This window comes from Suricata suricatta, chromosome 8 (genome assembly GCF_006229205.1).
Source record: "Suricata suricatta isolate VVHF042 chromosome 8, meerkat_22Aug2017_6uvM2_HiC, whole genome shotgun sequence".
NCBI lineage: Eukaryota > Metazoa > Chordata > Mammalia > Carnivora > Herpestidae > Suricata > Suricata suricatta.
Window position 1 is genome coordinate 25,627,227 of NC_043707.1, and position 23,131 is coordinate 25,650,357.

Here is a 23,131-nt window from a genome sequence, read left to right on the forward strand (position 1 = left end):
TTCATAGAGGTAAGAACCCAGAAATTTGCAAACTTCCGGTGAATTGATCACAGTTAGTCAAGCCTGGGCTTAGATTTTTTTAATACCACTGATTTGGCAAGATTCTAGAATGGATTACCACAGGAGTCTTTTTCATGTATTTTGAAAAAGCAGCAATAAATGCAGGAGGCGGCATGTTCACCGAAAATAGGTTGTCAGAAAAATCTTACTCATTTTTTTTGTTTGTTTTTAAAGAGTAACCTGTCCATCAGGAGCTTGCAGTAAATACTGCATAACTGGCAAATGACCCATCTTGAATCACATCTTTGTGGAAGGACAGAAAACACAGAGAGGCAAGTCTAACTAGGTGAAAGATCACAATAAATTATGCACGTTAATGGGGTTACCGCCAGTCTAACGCAGCACAGAATGGTGAGAAAGAACCAGCAGAGAGGACAAGTGAGGGCCAAGGAGAAGCAGGGAAAACAGTGGGAAGGAGAACATGGAAGGTGCGAAGTAAAAGAACGGGATTTTTAAACAAAAATTTAACCCGCCAACTTAAAACAAAAACATGTGATGCACCTGTACTACCCAGTATGGCAGAAACGTAGCCCCATGTGGCTAAATAAATGTAAATTAGTGAAAATAAGAGAAAATCTCAAACTTGAGTTCCTCAGTCACACTGGCCACATATCAATGCATACGTGGCTGCTGGTTACCAAACTGAGCACAGGTACGGGACACTCACTCCACCACCGCAAGTTCTAAGGAAAAGCACCAAGTGGATAAAGACTTTTCCTCCGGTTTTCATGAATGCCACACTTCCTTGAGTACCAAAATAGAGGTTTAGTTGTGGCTACATTAAAGAGCATGCATGTGTGTGTAACACACACACACAATTGCAAATGCCAAAGAAGTAAACTGGTTTTAGATTTTACAGGTCATTATTATGCACATTCATAGCCAGTGTGGAGGTGGGGGGTGGTAGTTACAGAGGACAGCTTTTAATTTAGATAGAAAATCCTTTTAATTACTGCTAACAGAGGGTCTGGTATGAGCCTCAGGCCAGGAGTTCCCTCCTTGGGAGCAGAGGTCCTTTTAGAAAGAAATGGCTCTCCCACCTCAACCCTGCGGGCTGGAATGTGACCTCTCAGAGCACTAAAAAACAGGCCCAGAAATGGGTCAGGCCTAGTTAAGAGGGGTGTCTTTGGTGTTATTTATTGTTATCTGTAATTTCTCATTTTGTATTAGGAAATATATATTGATTTTGTTTCCCTCATTGAATTGTAATCTTCCAGAAAGCAGAGATTTCTACATCCCTTCAGGCAAATAGCATATTGCTGAGCACAGAGTAAGTGAACAATTAATATAAATTATACTAGGAAAATCTCAGTCTAGTAATTCTCAGCTATTTATCTCAAATTCATTTATCTGGACTATATTTTTGGGCATCATTCCGTACAGAAAGCACAGAGGACTTGGAAAGAGCATCATGGACAGCCACCCTGGCTGTGACTCTCAGGACTCTCACATGTATGTTAGCACTGCCGGGTTTCCAGTACGGAAGCCAGCGGGAAGTCTTTGAGGACACAACTTAGGTGGGGTAATGATGAAAGAAACCAGTGTGCAGGAAGCCTTTACGATCAGGACTTCAGTACACGCCTCCCACAGTTCATCCCCACACGCCCACACCTCCGAGTGAGGCTCTGTCCTCTCCTCCTGGGTGACTCCACCCGCTGAGCCTCAGGCCCACGTAACTAAGATGCCCCAAGACATCACCAGAAGGAGGGAGACCAGGCCCACTTAAAAAAAAATTTTTTTTTTGCTTCATGGATCGGTAATTATGTTATTTGAGTTACCTTCAATAACTTAACTCATATATTTGGTCAGGTAATGGCCGTGAGATGGGGGTCAACATTTGAAGTCCTACAAGAAATAACAAGTGGTGGTGAGGATGCAGACAAAAAGGAGCCTCCTGAGCTGTTGGTGGGGATGCAAACTGGTGTAGCCACTGCAGAAAACCGTATGGAGGTTGCTCAAAATATTACAGAAACAGTACATGTTCTAGTAATTCCACTAAGTTTAGGTAAATGTTACCTAAATATACCTAAAGAAAATGCAAACACTAATTCAAAAGGATACATGTACCCCATCCCTGTATTTATTGCAACATTATCTACAAGAGCCCAAATATGGAAGCAACCCACGTGTCCACTAATGAATGGGTAAAAAAGATTTGATATATACAGAATGGAATATTACCCAGCCATAAAAACAATGAAACCTTGCCATTTGTGACAACATTGATGGACCTGAAGGGTATTATGCTATGTAAAATAAGTCAGATACAGAAAGATCAAATAGATATAATTTCATCTACATGTGGAATCTAAAAAACAAAACAAATGAATGAGAAAACCATCAAAAGAAAAAAAAAACAGCAACAGACTCATAAATACAAAGAACAAAATAGCTGTTGCCAAAGGAGAGGGGAATAAGGAAATGGGAGAAGGAGGTGGAGGGGATTAAGAAATAACAAACTCTCAGTTATAAAATAACAGCTTGGAATGAAAAGCACAGTGTACAGAATATACTCAATAATACTGAACTAACTTCATGCGGTGACAGGTGGCAATTACACTTACCATGGTAAGCACTGCACAGCTACAGAATCGCTGAAGCACTGCATTGTACACATGAAACTAACATGATATTGCACGTCAACTACACTCAATGAAAGAGAATTTGAAGTCCTACACGTATATTTTCTAATAATCTGATGCCTTTTACACATCCGATTTCAATTTTTAAAATTTCTTACCTATCCTGTAATATTTCAGGTCTTTCTAAGTCCAGAAAATTCTTCATTCCATTCCTCCAGCAATCTCGGCAGGACCTTTACATTGAACATAATCCCCCAAATTTATTCATGCATATGTAGGAAAAATGAAAACGTGTGACAAGCCAAAGGAATTAATACACCCTCTCTCTAGTCCCGAGTTAAGGGAATTCGTCTTTTTCCAAGGAAGTAATGTCAACATTTGATTCCAAACAATTTTAGTTCAATGTCACAATTCATTTTAACAGAATAAATTCAGTTTTTATAAAAGGGGAATAATAAAGGAATAAAAGGGAGTGTATTAAATTATATGTCTTATAAGAGGCAGCATATAATAAAAATGGTATGACTTTTAGAGCTACACAGGATTCAGTTCAAATCCCAACTCTGCCACCAACCAACTTTGTAATTAGGGCTACAGCTGGCCTTTATACGACTTTGCATAAATTGCGAAAAAAGTGCCTCCTCTGGGCAATCATAACCCTTACCTGCTTCCTCAGCTGACTGCCCTCAAGCAGCGAACAATTTGTACAACTATAGGTAGTTACCCTGTATAAATAAACATGACTTTAGAAAAATCTCTCTAAACTCAATCACCTCATCTCTATCATCTGTACCTCATCAGGTTGGAGGGAGGCTTGAGCAGAGTAAAAGAGATAAAGCACTCGGCATGGAACCTGGAGAATCAGGACCAACTACCCAGGAAATATTAGTTGTCACCTTTATGCTTCCCCCTGGCCAGTCATCGAGATGGTCAATATCCCTGGAAGTTCCTATTAAGAATGGCTTCTCCTCGGCCACTGAAAGTAGTTAATGCATGCTAGGACTGCGCACTGCCTAGGAGCTTCAGACCAGGTGCTGCAAGCTGACAGAACACTTGGGTGTTAAAGCGCGCGCTCTGCATGTCCCACTGCACCGCACAATGCTCATCATTTAACCTGTATCTTCTCCATCCCATTTCTTTCTAAATTGATTGCTTGTTGTAACCATATATTGTAGTACACAGGACACTAGTTTTAAATTTCACTCCATAAATTCCATCTGGGAAAGCTTTTAAATCCACCCAATGACTATGGTGGGTAAACAGAAATCTTACCCACATAAACCCCAAACCCTAACCACTTTCATGATGTTCAGACGTTTCTGCTCTGGGAACAAATCTGAATTCTTTTTTTTTCCTAAATTAAAAACTCATTTTAAAGAAAAGAAGTATTAAACTACTCCATAAACATAATAAACCACTTAAATCTTGGTTGCAATAAATATCTCTTGCCTACAGCTATTAGATTCCACAAGTGAATTTTTAAGTTTGCCAGCAAAATAATATACTTATTCTGACCATGATTTCACTTTCTGTGGTTTGATGTTCTCTTGTGTGTGTTTCTGATGTTTAGAGAGCGGGGGGGAGTCTGTCCAGAAACCTGTAACAGATTTATTCAGGAGACGAGAATGCTTTAAAAGATCACCATTTCATTACTGTGAGGTCAGATTAGGCCTCAGGACAGTAATATCAAATGGTGGCGCCTTTGGCCCTCTCGTTTCTTTAAGTGATTGATTAAGGCTATGAAAATCAGTTTGAAAAATGAGCACATTATCTAGTAAGAGTTAAAGATTCTGTGCAGGTATTTCATTCAATGTCCTGACCTGCTCTTCACAATGAGCTCTGACAAGAGCCCTTGTTATTATATTATGAGTAATTATTTACATGAGTTATTCAGAGAAGATGTGCAGGTAAAAGGGATGTGGAATAGCACAGAGAATTCAGGAGTATATAGAAGTTCTTCCAAATCCCAAGTTCAGTCACTGACATCTAACATCCCCTGGCCCAGATCCAAGACTGCATCTAACAAAACTTTGGGGTGGACCTGGCGGCAGCCACACAAGGGCCTTGGGAAGACCAGCCAATGATAGAGCTAGAAAAGGGGGGCTTACTTGGCCACCACCGCCCAGTCGGTACCCACAAAGGACCTAACCCCCATCTATAATCTAAAACCTCTTGCTTAGACATTTCTCATACTTAGAAACCCTGACCATTATTCACAAAAGCCTAGTTTAGAATCCTACAAAAATATTTACATTTATAAAAAAAATCTTGAATTGGTAATTTCTTTACCCCAAGTTTGTCATTTCTAAAGTAGCAAGCTGAATCATCAATGTACATTTTTTTTTTTATGTTTCAGGCAATTTGAAACCTAAAAACATGATGAAAAGAATTCAGCCAGTGGTAACTCAACTGCTATGACTTTTCTAAGAACTGATTTGATAATGTGGGATTTAAAAAAAATAACTGTATTCTTGTTCACCAGAAATGTTCTTAAAAAAAAAATAAAGATGACAACAAGACTACCAGATTGTCCATCAAAGTATAATTATTTCCATGAAAAATGTAGAACAACCTAAAATCCAACAGCAGGAAAATGGCTAAATAACCTCTATGATGGAGTGCTAGTGTATTATTATCTAGCCATTTAACAAATGACTACTTACTGATATTTAAAGATGCACAAGATAGTAAGTTAGAAAAACTGCCAAGAACAAATTGACGCTATTTTTGTTATTTTGTATACAAACTCTTAAAATGACTTGACAGATTTAAACCAAGAGATCACGAGGCAGTAGGACTTCTGGTATTTTAAGTTTTCTTTTAGATTATCTGTATTAGTCAACTTTTGATTTTGCAATTTAAAAAATGGTTTTGATAAAGACCTTAGGTTTTATATTATTCCTGCTCACATTTAATAGATTGAAATTTTGCAGATCATTACATTTTTAAAGTATAATAACTTGTGTGAACACATCCAAATCAGTAATGTTAACACTTGTGGTCACATACAAGTGAATTAATTAAATCAAAGATGGGGTGCCTGGGTGGCTCCATCGGTTAAGCATCTAACTTCGGCTCAAGTCATGATCCCATGGTTTGTGGGTTCGAGTCCCGCATCGAGCTCTGTGCTGACAGCTCAGAGCCTGGAGCCTGCTTCCGATTCTGTGTCTCCCTCTCTCTCTGCCCTCCCCTGCTCATGATCTGTCTCTGTCTCTCAAAAATAAATAAAACATTATAAAAAGAAAACACCAGTTTTCTAAAAAAAAAAAAAAAAATTAAAGAAATTCACTGAGCACCTATGTGCTAAGTGTTTTCCTATAGCTGGTTATGTAAAGATAAAATTATTTCTCTGAGTTCACAGTCTATAAAGAATGACAGAAAGGCAAGCTATAATTACTAGACAGTGACAGATAAATTCCAAAGAAAAGAAGTATGTACAAAATCTTAAGGGTTCAGGATGGAGCTACTAGCTGAGCTACAGGGGTCCTGGGCTGGGCGGCATTGAAAGATACAGAGTCTGTTAAAAGGACAAAAGGGGACAGAGACTGCAGACACAGGGAACAGCATGTGCGATGTGATGAAGATGTAGAACAACAAGGGAAGTGAGGGGCCAGGGAACTGCTGGGCAGTGAATGTGGGCAGCACGGGAAAGAACAGCAGGAACTCTTGTAAAGACTACAAAAGTAAAGAGAGAAATCTTAAAGGGCCTTGAAAGGCATACGTAAGTGTTTGAAAATCTTCTAGAAGCACAGTGGAGAAGTGTGTGATTTTATATCACCAGGGAGATAAGAATGATCATATCCACCTCCTGTGGCTTCAGCTATCACCTTTAGAGCAGGACTCCCAAAGCATGCCTCTAGCCCAGACATTCTCCCCTGAACACCAACCCACATTCCCAACTGCATATTTATAATATGCTTATCGTATCCTTTATGAAGTCTAATAACCCCCTCAAATTTAAGATGATCCCCATGAAGCTTTTCATCACATCTTTAAACCTCTATTTTGGAAAACCGAGTAGGGATCATCCTCCTCCTCCTCCTCCTCCCTTCTTTCCTACCCCACCTCCACACCTCAAAAGTTGGAGAGTTTGTCTTACAACCTTTCCTATCCGCCCCCCCTCACCCCGCCTACTCTTTCACTGAGCACCTACTCTGGCGCCCTGGCATGTCCCCAGGTCCCTGTCAGATACTGCAAACCCTCTGTGAGTCGGTCTCTCAGGTGCTCCGCCACCCACACCGCACTGCTGCTGCACAGAGTGGTGTCTCCACGTGACTGACCCAACACCCGCTCCCTGGTTTCGAAGCCTCCAAGGACTCCCTACTACCACCAATAAGATGTGAAATCAAACTGCCTCCTGAGGAGGCGTTCTCTCACTACTCCATAAACTATCAGTTTACAAAAGGGAGGTGTGTAGCATCCTAATCCTTCCTTCAGAGCTCTGTGAAGGCCATCGCGGATTATGAGGGCAAAGCACAAGGATACAAATCACTAAAGAGTCTCAAGTAAGGGAGGGTCTCTTCAGCAGCACCATCCTGTACTCTATGCAGATCATAGTCTGTGTCTTCTGCGGGCTCTCTGAGGATCAGCAACCCACCTGGAATACTGCGGGAGTTCAATAAATGTGTTTGACTAAACGTCTGACTTTTAGAAAGCCACGTAAGAAGAAGTCCTTCATCACAGACATCTACAATTAAAAACAGAAACTGTTTTATATGTGACATAGGGGCAATACTGTGCAAGGTTGCTGATGATACATTTCTTCTTAAGGACCATCCTCCACCCAAAAAATATTCTCCCATGGACAAATCTCATCTATACATTCTATTACAGGTATCAATTTCACCATCATAAAGGTCCCTGCACACAGATCACCTACAAGCTACCTAATACCATAAAAGACTTCTCCTACAGTGCTGTCTGCGGTTTTAACCAGACCTCAGGTTTTATTTGGGGGGGAAAGAAACCTAATTTCAGGTTACTTAGCCTTGTTAAAGAACATGCTGGAATGACTTATTAAACTTGTTTTTACTTATTTATCTATCTATTTCTAAGGAGACATCAACCTTTTTAAAAAAACATTTATTTATTTTGAGAGAGAGAGGGCGCGAGCACACAAGTGGGGTGGGGGAGAATCCCAGTGCAGAGCCTGACTCGGGGCTTGAATCCAAGAACAGTGAGGGGGTGATCTGAGCCAAAATCAAGAGTCAACCAACTGAGCCACACAGGCACCCCTTACACTTGTTTTTCTATGTATGTATGCAAACTGCCTTAAAATACATAGAGTTCTAGGTCAGTATGGAATGGTTACTCTCTAATATAGATTCATGAGATTATCATCTCTTTATCAGAACATAAATACAGTATCAAAAGCCTCAATACTGCTGGCCAATATATACTTTGTGACAGGGAACTATGATAAAAAGACACACAGTACTACTGAATGTATATTAAGAAGGGAACGAAGGGGCCCCTGGGTGGCTCAGGTCATGATCTCACAGTTCATGAGTTTGAGCCCCACACCAGGCTTTCCAGTCTCAGAGCAGGGCCTGCTTCAGATCCCCTGTCTCCCTCTCTCTCTTCCCCTCCCCCAGTCTCTCTCTCAAAAAATAAACATTTAAAAAATGTTTTTTTTTTTAAAAAGGGAAGTGGTTTAATCTGTAATTACCACAAGTTTCATTTTATAGAGTGTTCTAATTATATGTCCCGATAAATGAGCTCCCCCTTTTGTTCACTTACTTTCCCATTTTTAATTATTTCTGCTTTGGGGCTTAAAAAAATAAATTAGACTGATTTCTGAAAGCTAAGAGCTTCCATTTGCTTAAGAACAGAGTTTCCTCTTGAATATCTATCAACATTGTAAATCCTTTAATGACAACATGATACTAATATTTATCACTGTAATAGCCAACACTTCCCCAGCACTTATAATCAAGTGCTCATTCCACTGTGCACTTGATACTTTACCTTATTTAATAGATAGAACCCTTTAAGGAAGGTGCTATATTACAGGTGGAGAAACTGAGGCACAAGGAAGCTAGATATCTTGCTTCAGATCACACAGACTGTAAGTGACCACACTGGGATCACACCCTAGAGTCCATTCTCTTAACTGTCATACCCTATCACATGGGATCAAATGGGATTTTTCCCTTAAGATGCTGAGAGGAAGTCTAACAGATAAAGAGGACTACTCCAGTCTAGGGCATTCTGGTCAGTATTTCCTCACAAATCTTCAAGCTACATATAAATAACGTGTTCAATGTCATTCATATTTCATCATTAATTTTGACTATTAATATGTTCTCAGAAAGCACAGGATATTCTTTTACACATATAATTTTGAAAGCTTTACTGATTACACTGGTTGTTATTTCCCCGACTGGACAACACAACTTTAAAACAGCACAGACCAATAATAATGTGAGTCACAGGTACGAGTCCTATTTGTAATTAAAACAAAACAAAACACTTTCTTTAAGTAAGCTACAGCCGCAGTGTAGAGCACTACAGGCAGCTTGAACTCACGACCCTGAGATCAAGACTGGAGCTGAGATCAAGAGCCAGATGCCTGAGGTGCCTGGGTGGCTCAGTCGATTAAGCATCCAACTTCACTCAGGTCATGATCTCATCATGGTTGGTGAGTTTGAGTCCAGCATCGGACTCTGTGCTGACAGGTCAGAGCCTGGAGCCTGCTTCAGATTATGTATCTCTTTCTCTCTCTGCCCCACTCATATTCTGTCTCTCTGTTTCAAAAATAAATAAAATACTAAAAAACTTAAAAAAAAAGAGTCACATGCTTAATTGACTGAACCACCCAGGCACCCCTCAATTTAAAACCTTTTTAGCTGCTATACTTAAAAGTGTAAAAAAAAAGGTAAAATTAATTTTAATGACATATTTTATTTAACCCAAAGTATTATCATTTTAATATGTACTGTATATAAATTACTAAAGAGATAATTTACATTCTTGTTTTCATACGAAAGGTACAAAATCCTGTGTGTTTACAGCACATCTCATTAAGGCTAGTCATATTTCAAATGCTCCATAACCACACATGGCTACAATACTGAACAACACAGTTCTAGCGCATATATCGAAATCTGTAAAGTAAACATAAAAAGACACCTCTGTTCACTTACTTCCTTCATAAACTGTTCCCCAGACTACCATCTTTAAACTAGGACGAAGAACGCACCTATGTAGGGATACCTGTAAGCTACAGTGACGATCAAACACAAACTGCCAAGAGAACTGTGCTCTTAGACAATATGCAGCTCTAATGTGTGGACAGTGGGCTCACTAAGGATTTCCTTGGCGTCAGTCACATCACCTCTTTGCTCTGAGGGGCCAAACAGGAGGTTTGAACAAAGAACTGAGTGGCAAATTTCTATAGCTACTTCTTGGAAAACATGCTGTGGGTCCAACTGTCTTTATTTCCAAAGGACAACATTTCTCTGTGTGGTTATCTCCATGGATTATAGCCGAATCTGGTCTGCTTACTCTGACATTTTCTTCAGTTGAAAGTCAATGTTACCCTAAATTCCCTGTCTGAATTTTCTCTCTTAGCAGTCAATGTGACTCTACCAACATTAGATGAGTGGGGGAAGGGTGAGCATATAAAGTGCGGGGGAGCCTCTGGAGCTCCCAGGAATAGCAGAGGCTATTTTTTACCAGTTACGTTCCATTTCCTCGACAATTAAGTACATGTTAACCCTACCACCCCATAATCTTGAAAATGTGAAAAATTAATTTGAGCAAAGGTTGTTTTTTATCCCCCCCACTTAAGAGTAGGGATAACATCTAGTAAAAATAGAAGGTAACCTTTGCTGGATTATTCAATTTACTCGGTAAGAAGCAATCAACGGTTAGTGACATCCCCCAGCCTCCCCTGCTTCCCCCAAAAAGGCTGAGGGCGGAGGGAGGGAGAATGTCAAAACAAAAGCCTGTGCTAGAAAATTTACAAGGAAAAAGAACAAACATCCTCTCTGGGAATTACTCTAGGCTACACAGCAAAGAATTATAGCACATAAACTGAGGTTACATAAACACTCTAATAAAATCCAGGGCTTGATTTATAAGAGCGGCCTGTCTTGTGCTTGCTTCCACAGAGGACCCGTGCCTGGGAACCGGCACACCGCCCACCGCCCTCTCCAGCAGCAGCGGGGGCCTTGCTGGGAGCCGCTGGGCTTTCCTGCCTCTGGTGTGGGGGCAGCTGAAGACACCACAGATTAATCCTTTTCTTTTTAAAGACAGGAAATGATGATATTTCACTGTGCATTCACTGCCCCCGTCTCCAGAGGGCTCTCCATCTCCACCCCCAAGCTCCAATCCACCCGGCTACCAGGAGCTACTAGTGACAGGCAGGGGGCAGAGCAGTTGCTACCAACCAGAAGTGCTCAGAAGAGGGCAGGTTTAAAGGAGCTTCGCAATTTGCAGATAAAACAATGAGACAGAACTTACCCAAATTCCAGCACGACATGCCGGCTGAGAAAAACGCGATTACCCCCCGCCCACAGAGAAGAAACCATTAAAATAAAAGCAGACTGGTGAATGCAGGCTGAAATATCAGAGGCCCCCAATGATACCAGGCGAAGTTCCCTGTGGTAAACTGGCTTGAAGAGATAAATTCATGGAGTTAGTCAACAAGAAGATGACTCTTGTCCCAAGCTGTCTCCCACTCCCCCGCGTCCCTCCCCCAAGAAAGACCTGACTTCAGCCCCTGTCCCTGTCTAGGGAACTGCCTTAGCTTCTTACCACTGGAGTCTGTGGACCTACCCCGACGGCTCCCAGGGAAGGGCCCTATCCTACCGGTTACTACTGCTCTCCTGCACACCAGGCTTCGCACAGGACAGTGGTGAGTGCAGAGCCAGCCCTGATGAGAGGTGTGCTCTGGTTATGCTCAGTGTTCCTGAAGGAAGGGGAAGGGACGGGAAGGGACAGGGAAGGGACTGGACGGGATGGGAAGGGAAGGGAAGGAAGAAAGCACGCTTCACAGGGAGATAAGCCTTACAATGTATAATCCTGGCATTTTATTAGATAAAGGTAATTCTACCTTTCAAAAAAGATGTTTTATTTTTATCAGCAGTGAGGATGTGGGCCTGGCTATGAAACTGCCTCATTCATACATAATGATATTAGAGGGCTTTGATCATTTATTTCTGAGCTGGTCTCGGAAATAAAAAGACGAGTAAGAAAAAGTTCTTCAAATTTTATTTTCTTAATTTAACCTGATCAATCTAAGGTTCAATGGACGACCATGAAGCATTTTAAGCTCTGTAAGATTTTTGTAAAATAAGTGTGTCCTTATAATTGTAGCTCCGCGTTTACATAACAGACAAATCCAAAATGTGTCAGATGATTAGACTGGCCCGTGAGAAGGCGGAACGTCACATTGCTCTAACGGATCTCCAAGCAAAATGTCCGCTGAACTCCATGAGGAGCATCCAGGTTTCTATCAGCTGCTTTATTAGGCCCACCTCACAGTGAACGTGTAACTGGAAAGGAGCCGCGAGACCCCAAAGAAACAGCTTCATTTCTGAGTCAATGGCCTTTTACAAGTATCCCTAAAGCCTTCATGCATAATACAGAGGTGTCACTGGTAAGGCTGGTCTAAAACAGATTCTCCCAAAGAAACTTCCAGAACAAGACTGTGAAACAGAACTAAACAGTGCCATCTGGTGCGAGAAAAACAGGGAAAAATATTAGCTAGAACTAAAAGGCAGCACCTCATTTTAAATCTCTACTTGTACTGGAATTATTGCTACTTTTTGCAGAGAAAGGCCCCAGTGTTTCATGCGCAATTATTTTTTTTTTACACATTGAAAATAATGAGGTTTTTTAAAAACTGGGAACATGACTAAGTTTTCCATCAACCTAAGCCACCAGTAATTGAGAAATATGCACTTAAAAACCATTATCACCCCTGGCACCAGTTTTGATTGGGATCTGCTTCATCTGTTTCAAAAGATACCTTAAGAATCTGATAGATACTTTTATCCTTTGAATTTCTCCTCACTTTAGCATACTCTCTATTCAGTATATATCTCCTCTATTCCTCTTTTCCCACAAGAAAGAACACTGTTCAAGCAATTTTTTTGTCAACTTTATAATTTATGTCCGATCTTTTGGTTTCTCTCTTCTTCTCTTTTCTTTTTTCTTTTTAATTTGTCTTGGAGAGGGTGGCTTCTTGCAGTTTCTAATGCTTAATTGAATGCCTGTTCTCTGTGCATTCCAGAAACGCCTAACCGCTTGCCAATAACAAACACAGTATAATGAAACAGTGATTCCACCGACAATTTACAAGGAGGCCAATTATTAATTTTAATAGGCTATTTCTAACAGAAAATTGCAAGTCTGCTAATACCATAAATAATTTATAATACAGTCATTCAAAGAAGCCAGTAAAATTTCCTAGGTTGCCAAAAATGATGATAACTACTTTACCAATGGGAAAACAAAACAAATAACAACAAAAAACTAAGACAAAGAAACTGGACTATTTGAGAAAGAAAATACTCCTTCTACTTATGGCCATTTTAAAAGACCAAGTTTCACAGACTCCAGTAAAATAAAATAATAGGGCATGCCCCCAAAACTTGTTCTGATCACAGAGTCATAGAATCCTGGGAACAGAAAACATTCAAGCCATTTTAAACCAAAGGGGTATTATTTTAACGTCCTCTTTAAATCTGTTTCAAAGGGGCAGGGGTTAAACACGGACACACATGCAAAAATACAAACAACCCCCCCAAACACTTGCATTTATTCTTTCTCTCTGAATGGAAGTAACTGATGTAATAAATCCCTTGAGTGTACAGAGGAGCTAAAATAAAATGTCCCTGGCTGGCAGGCTTTATGCCTCGGGTCTTATGATGTGAACTATTATGAATGAACCTGCTGGAATCCCTATGGAATTCATAGTCAGAGCATTACCATTATCATTTTATCATTACTGGAAGGAGAGAGAGAGAGGAAGAGAGGGAGAAAAGGAGAGAGGGAGAGAGGGAGAGAGAGACAACTGTGTGTAAGAATGTGGACAAACAGGGAACCTAATGAAAACACACAGCTAATCATGCCAATGTTCTCCTGCTTCACCCTACACGGGGACATGCTGAGAAATGACTGTATGAGTGGGGAAGAACAAAAATACTTAACTTAGTAAATTTTACAAATAACACAATTAAAAGAGGGAGTATAAGATTTTTAAATTCGCCTTTTCCACAAATCCTTTGCATTTAAGACACACAGAAAGTTTGCCTCTTCAGTAGCCTGTAGATGGTGCTACTAACCTGTTTTTCTTTTGCCTGCAAATTGTTGCAGTTTTATCATTAGAGGAGACTAATTCATATTATTCCATTCCTTATAAAGCTGGAGAGGGTGGTGAGAAATTATCCTACCTTCTCAATGATCACTTTATACTAATACATGGGTTACTTTAAAAAACAGAAAAGTTAATAAAAATGCCACATGCACAGTGTTTACAATGAAATTATTATAGATACCTAGTGAATGAAATCATTGGAGAGGAGGAAAACGCCGTGAGAGCATCTCGGATCGTCTCATCTTGTGCACCTCCACCTCCACACACACACACACCTAGCAGCTGATAAAGCAACTGGTCCAGTGCACAGAAGTGGTGCCCAGGGTGAGCGGAAGCTGCCAGGAGTCTCTCCACCTTGATCGAAACATGCCCACTCCACCAGGCCCACCCAGCTCCACACAGCTGATTATGGAAAAAAGCATGCTATCCTTCTCCTAAGACTTCCTCTACACAATTTAGCCACAGAGGTTCTAGGATGGTCCGAAGGTCACAAAACTCCAGGTGGCAGAAGGAATTGGAATCTAGATCTACTCCCAGACCCTAAGGGTCCAGGCAAATCTCCTTATAAAACATGTGCTTCCTTTGTAACAGGGCTGTTACTTAAATATACATGTTTTGAACATCATATACTATACTTGAGAAAAGCAAATGACACTTACAGTAAAAGCATACTAATTAACCAATCACCGGCTTTACATGGTTTACTTTTGCTCCAAAGCAGAAAGATTGGGTTTTTTTTAATTTAATAAAGTACTATTTTTAGAGTAGTTTAACTTCTGCAGCAGACTGAGTTCAAACTACCCATCTCCCCGTTGCCCCCAACACACAACTCCCCCCACTACAGACATCCTGCACCACAGGGCAACATTTATTAGAAAAGATGAATCTGCATGGACACGTTATTATCACCCTAAATCCTTAATTGACATTACGGTTTGTTTTTGGCCTTAGACATTCTTTCGGTTTTGACAAATGTACAATGACATGTATCTATATTGTAGTACTGTGAAAAGTCATTTCACTGCCCTAAAAATCCTCTATTCATCCTTCTAACCCTCCAACCTCTGGCAACCACTACTGTTTTCATTGTCTCTTTTAATGATCTCCAAAAGATCAGGCTTCCCAGAACCTCATACGGTTGGAATCATGTAGTGGGTATGGGCTCTCTCAGATCGGCTTCTTTCACTCAGTAATGTGCGTGCCTGGCCCTCCATGTGTTTTCATAGCTTGATAGCTCTTTTTTTTTTTTTCCTTTTCCTTCTCTCCCTCTCTCTCGTTTTAAGTACCGAATAATACTCCATTGTTTGGATGTATTACTGTTTACTTATCCATTCACCTACTGAAGAATATCTTGGTTGCTTCCAAGTTTTGGTTAATAAGAATAAAGATACAATAAACAGCTTATGCGGGTTTTTGTGTAGATATGAGTTTTCAATTCATTTGGTTCAAATAAGATCACTTTTAATACACAAAGTCCCCAACTGCTTCAAAAGATACAACATTCAAAGCTTCTCTGACCATATATGTTATTTCCTCCTAAAGCCTCTTGTTTTAGTGAGGAATTTCTTAAAAGGTCATGCTTGGAGCACCAATATTTAGCACGAATGCTGAAAAGCTAAAAAGAAAACCCCTCCTCAACTCCTGCTTTAAATATATTTTTCCCTCTTTTATATTTTTAAACGTAGGGTTAGGTTTTAACAGGTCTTCACAAAGGCATTACAGAAAGAACCAGGAAAACATAAGGCAAACTACCTTCCTGCCACCAAAAAATTTTTTAAATAAATTCTATTATGAGTTCCTTAGGATACCGTTTGGATGTCTGCTCCTCTGCAAACCCCTGTCACGTGCGGCCCCCTCCCCCAAATTCAAATAAGTTCTACTGTGAGTTCCTCAAGGGAAGGGATGATGCTTGGATGTCTGTTCCTCTGTGTCCGGCAAGACTTCATTTGGCACTTCGCATGCACTGAGTGGACATTAATAAATTTTTTTACTGAATTAGTCAAATCAATACCTCAAATAATCGACTCTCTTTCACATCATGCACATGTACAATGCACAACAAATTAATCTGAAGATGTTTAAGCTATACAAAATACGTAGAGACTGGGAAAAATCTCTGTAAATAATTTTACTATTAAAAATTAATCATTAAAACTAGGCCACAATCAGAATTTCTTAATCGAAAGCATTTTCACTGTAGTGAACGTTTAAAAATCATTTCAGTACTTACTTTTGGAATATGAATTCTCTTTGTAATTAAGCTCCACTAGAATCAAGTTAAATAAAGGTGATCTAAATACTGATGGCACTAAAGTAAGATTGGTGAAGTGCTTACAAGGTGCCAGGCACTGTGCTGGGAGACTCCCCATGTACTGTTACCAATTTTTATAATAATCTTACAAGACATGTGAGAAATAAGAAATAAATAAAAAGAAACCTAAGGCTCAGAGAAGTGCTTCCCAGGGTCACATAGCTATTAAGAGGCAAAGCTTGAACTGGGTCTATTTGGTAGCAAAGCGTATGGCTTCAGCTCTATACCAGTGACTTCTAAAGCAAAGCCATTTATATCCAAGCAGTGGCAAATCTTTTTTTGTCAACATGCACCCATGCACCTGTCCCGCAGAAGTGAGGTGTTACGTTCTTCACCATTTCGTCAATATAATGAAAAGAACCAACGAAACCTAAAAGCTTGACTGATCTGCATAATTAGGTAACGGCATCTGGTAAGAGAGGGCCTAGGCATAAATCATGGGTTATATTTTCTCTGCATATGACCACTGACAACTGACTCAGGAAGTCCATTTTTGGAAATAGGTGGGCAGCAACTCTTGTGGATGTGTGTATCAGAGTTTTAAAGTTCTCTCTTTGGAAACCAAAAAGTTATCGGGAAATAAAATATATTCTAGTGACTCCATCATTTGTAAACAGTGAAATGCTGAAAGGGTGGGTTCACGAGAGCCGCTACACGGCAGCACCCAGTTTCAGGGTTGAGGGGGAGGCTCTGCCACAGGTAACTCCCCTGATTACTACAAGAGCCTCCTGGTTTATCAACGGCGTCTCTACTCTTTCTGCATCAGAATCCATTCCACACCCACCTGTCAGAACCAATCCCTTCAAGTGGCTTGTTCAGGACACAACCCGCCTAAGGGAGCTCTCTGTCTGTCTCAGCTCTGCTTTCTCAGTTCCATCTCTCATTGCTCTTCAAATTGGCTCTAGTTCAAATGAAATCAAGGTGTAAAAGTGGGGAAAGTATTAAAGGATGTTTATAGATTAAGTTCTAGAAAGCAAAAGTCTTACTCTATATATTTTTAAGAGCTAACATTTATTAGGTGCTTAATGTCTGCCAGGCTTTGTTCTCAAGGTTTTATAGGCAATATATTATTTAATCCTATAATAACACCAAGCAGGGAACACTGTTATCTTCATTTAACAGATGAGAAAGTGGAGACATGGCCACGAAGTAGTAAAGCAGGGTTCAGACCCACAATGTCTAACTCGATGCATGCTTTCAGCCATGACATCAAAATGCCTCTGCCTCCAGATGTTCCCAGTTTGGGCTAAAAAAAAGTAGTGAGTTGCCAGTTGACAATCTGTAAGGGAACAGCCAGCCAAAGAAGGAGGGTAACAATGGTGGAATGCTGGTAGCTCAAGGCTGGGGCTGGGGCAAGCTCTGAAGGGAAACCAGACGCTCTGACATGTTAGGCAGATGTGAGGCCATCACCTTCCTGCCCTACCTTCACACAGGATGCCCTCGCTTCATCTCCAACAGTCACTTTCTTTTCTACCCCTTTGGTCTGGCCACTACTCAGGATGAGGGGAGGGAAGGGGCATCCATGAGTCCTCTCTGCCCACTATCTGACCACTTGGGGCAAGAGCTGTGGCAGGAGGACCTACTCGGCAGACCACACACAGATCGTGCTCCGAAAGACTTCAGGATGCTTTTCCTAGTTCTCGAGTTTTTGTTTCTTTTTGTTGTTGTTGGTTGTTTTTTCCCCTAAGTTTTATTGAGAAATAACTGACATACATCACTGTTCAAGTAACTATGAGGTACACAGCATGATGTTTTGATTTACATATATCATGAAGTGATTGTCCCAGTATATTTAGCCAACATCCATCATCTCAGATGAATACAGTATGAAGAAAGAAGAAAAAAATTTTCTTCTTGTGATGTGAACACAGGATTTATTCTCTTAACAGTTTTCCTGCATATCACGGAGCAGCATTCTCTACAGTGAACATGCTGTATATTACGTCCCTAACTTACTTATTTCATGACTGCACAGCTCCTGAGTTCTCACCGTGTGTGCCATTTTGCCCCAGCAATCTCGGGTCCTCGGATGACCTAGCCTTCTTGTCCATCTTCCGTTCATCACCTCTGGTCAAAATCAAAAGAGTCAAGATACAACCTCCCTTCTTGATCCCCAAACCCTAAAACAGCACACTGATCCCATCACCAAGTCAAACCTAACAACCAGGAACCATTAATAAAAGTTCAAGAACCACACTGAAAAACAATGTTTCTGGGTTTTTTTATTTAAAGTTTATTTATTTTGAGAGAGTTGGGGGGAGGGGCAGAGAAAGAAGGAAAGAGAGAATCCTGAGCAGGCTCTGCACTGTCAGTGCAGAAATGCAGGCACTGAACTGAACAAACTGTGAGAGCATAACCTTAGTTGAAATCAAGAGTCGGCTGCTTAACCGACTGAGCCACCTAGGTGCCTGAAGAGCAATGTTCTCAAGCATATTCTATATAAGGTCCTCACAATGATTTCGAAAAAAATTTTCAAAAATTTTTAATTTTTAAAATTCCTGTTAAATATATAGCAAGACAACCTTGCAAAGGTCATTTTGCCCAATTAGGTTAAGATCTTACAGGGAAATAGCCCATCTGCCTTTTACATCCCTTGCCCACACTGCAACCTCACTAAATGTCAATGTAAGTGTCACCTAGAATGAACACAGTTGGTAAGTGTATTTAACTAATCTAAACAAGAATTATCAGCAATGTTCTGATTTATGTCAGAGTCTACACCTACTGGCACCAGGGACATCAGTTTTGCTGACTGGATTCGGAATTTTTGCCAGAAGAGACGCTCCTCCTGAATACGGGGCTGGCTCGCCCTCCTCTAAACCGTCTACAAGTCCCAGCCTTCAGGAGTCACAGACCCAAGGGACAAAGGCACATCCGCTACCGGCAGCTAGGATTGCTGTTCCTGCGCATTTTAAGGACCAATATACCGCTGAGAAAAGGTGATCCAAGGCAGAGAGAAGAGATGGCCGGATTCAGAGTGTGCAAAAAGAGAAGGAAAATGTAGCAGAAAACTTTCAGAAACCAAGACTTCTCTGTTGGAAGCACAGTATTAATGTGCGAACTCGGCCACAGACTCGCCTCTGCCAGCCTAAAATTGTACTCACTTTAGGCAAGCATACTGTTTTGTCTGAGTTAGGGTTAATGGAAAACCAACACTGTTTTTTTAAGAAGCTTTTAATTGTTCCAGCCACGTTAAAGTAAGATCCCCATCTTGTTATCACTGAACATTCACCACAGGCTTGCCACTGCACTTAAATGGAGATTCAGAATCTTTAAACTGGCCCCAGATTTGGCATGCCCTCCTGCCAGGCTCCCTGTTACTAGTTTCACTTTTACTCCCACTCCCTGCCCTCCTAGTCACACCGCCCTTCCAGTGCCTGGTAAGTGGCTTGTCTTGTTCCTGCCGTGGGCCTTTGTAGGTCATGCTGCTGCTCTTAAACCGCTCCAAGCTGGGGCCTCTAGCACTTGGACATTCATTTAGAAAAAAATCACTTAAACTGGGGCAGGTACCCCTGCCTCTGCACCCACAGAAGTCTGTCCTCTTCTGTAACAACACTTAGATTTTGTGACTTACTTGTGCTATCTGTGCTTCCCCCACTGAACTGTCTGACACAGGAGCACAGGAGCCATACCCACGTTTTCCAGCAGTGTATACTCACCCCTAACAGACTGCCCACCTCATACAGGGCACACTATCACAGCTTTCCAGATGCATGAAGAGATACGCAGAAGAACGATTACAGGAGAACGATGGATAGAAGGCAGGCCAGAGATTAAAGACAGGAAGGTGTTCGGAAGAAATGAGGAAGAACAAGAAACTGTAATGAAGACTGTCTGGTCATAGAATCTTGGAAATGGAAGGAATCAAGGACAAGTTCCTCCGTTCATGAGGAGAGGAGGCCTTAGTGAATTCAGGCCCCAGTGCTAATACCAAATTCTAAGTTTCTTAAGCCTAATTTTGTGCTGTTTGTATAAGAGTCCATATAACTTTTGGGAATAGAATTCATGACGGACTTAAAAATCCTGAAGAAGATACAAGAGAGTGAGACTAGATAAAACCAAGACAAACACAAACATCAATATTTCAGAGCCTCCATTTCTCCCGTTCAGGCCCCACTGACCCAAGTGCCCCCGAAAAAGGAGTGCGTTCTGTGCAACTGTTGTTACGTGTTCCCAAACCCCCCACAACCGCAGGGCCGATGCCACCACTTCCTCCACTGACAGCTGAGGAAATGGAAGCTCAGCCGGGTAGGTCACTGCCTAATCTGGCACAGCTTGTGACGGATCTGGGTGCCACAAGGCCCGCACGCAACGGAATTCCTCACAGAAAGGCCTCCCACTCCCATCCTCAAAAGCATTCTATGTGGGTTTCCAATGTTTTAGTGGGTGGCATAAAATGGGAGGATTCTAATGTTCTGTTTTCCTGTTTTCCACCAAGGAGAGGACGACTCAGTACCACAGAGATCAGCAGCTGGCTCAACAGGGACGATACTTCAGACCTAATACCAATGTACCGAACACTTCGTCAAAAGCAGAATTGTTCTGAGTATGGCTCTTCTCCTCAAGACACGAGTAACAACCAACGTTTGTTTATGCTGGCAATCTCAGCAGAGACTTCGGTCGTGACAAGGAGGCGGACCCATCCATCCAGAAGCTTGATTTCTATTGGCAATCCTGCCAGTTGTTAACACTGCCCAAACTGTCCCCAGGTCCCAGGCTCCAGATACACCAATGACATCCATGAATGTCAGTGGTATTGTGTAAGAATTCTTCCTGCTAGCATAACCGTCACCAACTTGGCCAGAAGAATAAGGCAGTCAAGTACATTCCCTTGCTTATCATTCTACCATGTACTAATAAGCATTTTATTTTCTTGATTCCTTCCTCCATCACACAGATGTTTGCTACATTTCTATTAAGTCCAATGCAATAGTTATATGTTACCTCATTTGATCCTGTGCAATCCTCTCCCGGTAAGACAACAAAGTAAGGGAGAAATAAAGGTGCACAACAATAGTTACTTACGTAGTGTAACACATTAAGAGACAGAATCATAAACCAGCTTTCCCAATCCCTCACCTCCTGCTCTCCGGGGATGTTACATCTCATACAGCATTGGATTTTCAGAAAGGCGCTAAGCAAGAATCAAACAGTTGAAAGATATTCTACACTTGTCTTTTGTAATTTGTCTCTGTTCTCCATCATAATGGCCCTAAGATACCAATAACCTCTTCCACACGTAATGTAAAGGATTTTTTGCTTTGCTTTCATTTTTTCCACGTTGCACTTTACACACATCAGATCTTTAACTACAGCTAAAAGAATCCATGTTCCTTCTATAATATTCCCTGCTTCCTCACCCCCCTCACCTTGGGCTACCCTTCTCTCTACCAATACTGGATCATGCCAACCTCTCCAGGCATGCACAGCTCCAATCACATTCGGCACCCAACAGCCACACAGCCCTTGCTCCCACTGGTCCCCCATGCATGGCATTCTCTCGTTTACAAAGTCCTTCCTTCCTCTTTCTCTAAAGTTAGTGCGCACACTGTAACTATAACACAACAGGGCCCATACGTGAGTCACACACATTATGGTTACACAACATATACACGCACACATGACTAGTGATGCTCACTGCTTAAAACCTTTTCTCTTTCGGTTCTAATTATTTAGCTAAGTGAAATTTAGTGGCTATTTTTTAAATAATAGTATACTGAGACATAACCTGCATGCAGTTCATTCATTTAAAGTGCACAATTCAGTGCTTTGTAGTATAGATACTTGTGCAACCACTGTCACTAATTTCAGAGTATTTTCATCACACCGAAAAGAAAACCCTGCCCCACTAGCAGTTACTCCCTTGAAACCCCCTACCATCGGAAGCCCTGGTGCCCACTAATCTACCTTTCACTACTTTGCATTTGCCTCTTCCAGACATTTCATAAAACTGGAATCATGTAACGTGTGGGCTTTTGTGACTGGCTTCTTTCTCCCAGCATACTGTTTTCATGTTTCTTGTGTTTTGTTTTCTAAGCTGCCTTCATCTGCTCATTCAGCTGTGTCCACCTGACGACTTTTCCTAGCGTGGACAGTAAAGTGACCCAATGGAGCCACAACAAGGATGGCTACACAGGAGAGTCCCTTACGTGGTTCTCCAAAGGACCTGAAGACCAGAGCCTTCGAGCCTGCTCGCAAGCAAGATTCCAACACTGTCCCTCACAAAGTACCCTGTGGCTGTGTGCATGGGAACTGCAAGGCCATGTGTGACACATGTGTGCACAGTGGCCAGAAGGGTCAACAGGAAGCCTTAATGAGGTCATTACATATTTAACTCTATCAATAGCTTTTTGTTAAAAGGATCATCACAGCTTTGGCTACAAAATGCAGATTCAGGTTCACCAATATGATTAAACTAAATGTCTCCACTGAGACACTTAGAGGGGGAAAAAATGTTAGTTTTCATGCAAACATCTTATTGTTTTGTTTTGTGGAAACCTCAGCCACCAAAATAGTCCCCAGAAAGCCCTTCCAAATTCTAAAAAGACAAGTGGAGGGACTGTTAATTAAATGTTTCATTAGTGTTTGCCATATAGTGAGCCCATTCATTTCAGTGAGGTCAAATTTATGATACAGCAGAGTTAGAATTTTATATGTTCTACGTATACTTTATAGTACATTGGGGCACCTCATAAAAATCAATTGTACAGTACATTTATGCCTTTTTTTAAGAACCTGGATCATAATTTAAGATTATAAATGATTAGAAAGGTTTATAATTTTTGCCTCTTTCCTTTTATGATCCACTATGAGAAGAGGTTAGTTGATGCCAAGACCTTCATAGAAGCTCTG

At 41.1% G+C, this 23,131-nt stretch overlaps 1 protein-coding gene across 1 annotated transcript in view; it reads right to left on the reverse strand.

Moving 5' to 3' along the window:
* The window catches only part of AUTS2 (activator of transcription and developmental regulator AUTS2), a 1,101,201-nt gene that overhangs the window by 663,482 nt on the left and 414,588 nt on the right, over positions 1-23,131 (reverse strand). The window lies entirely within an intron of this gene.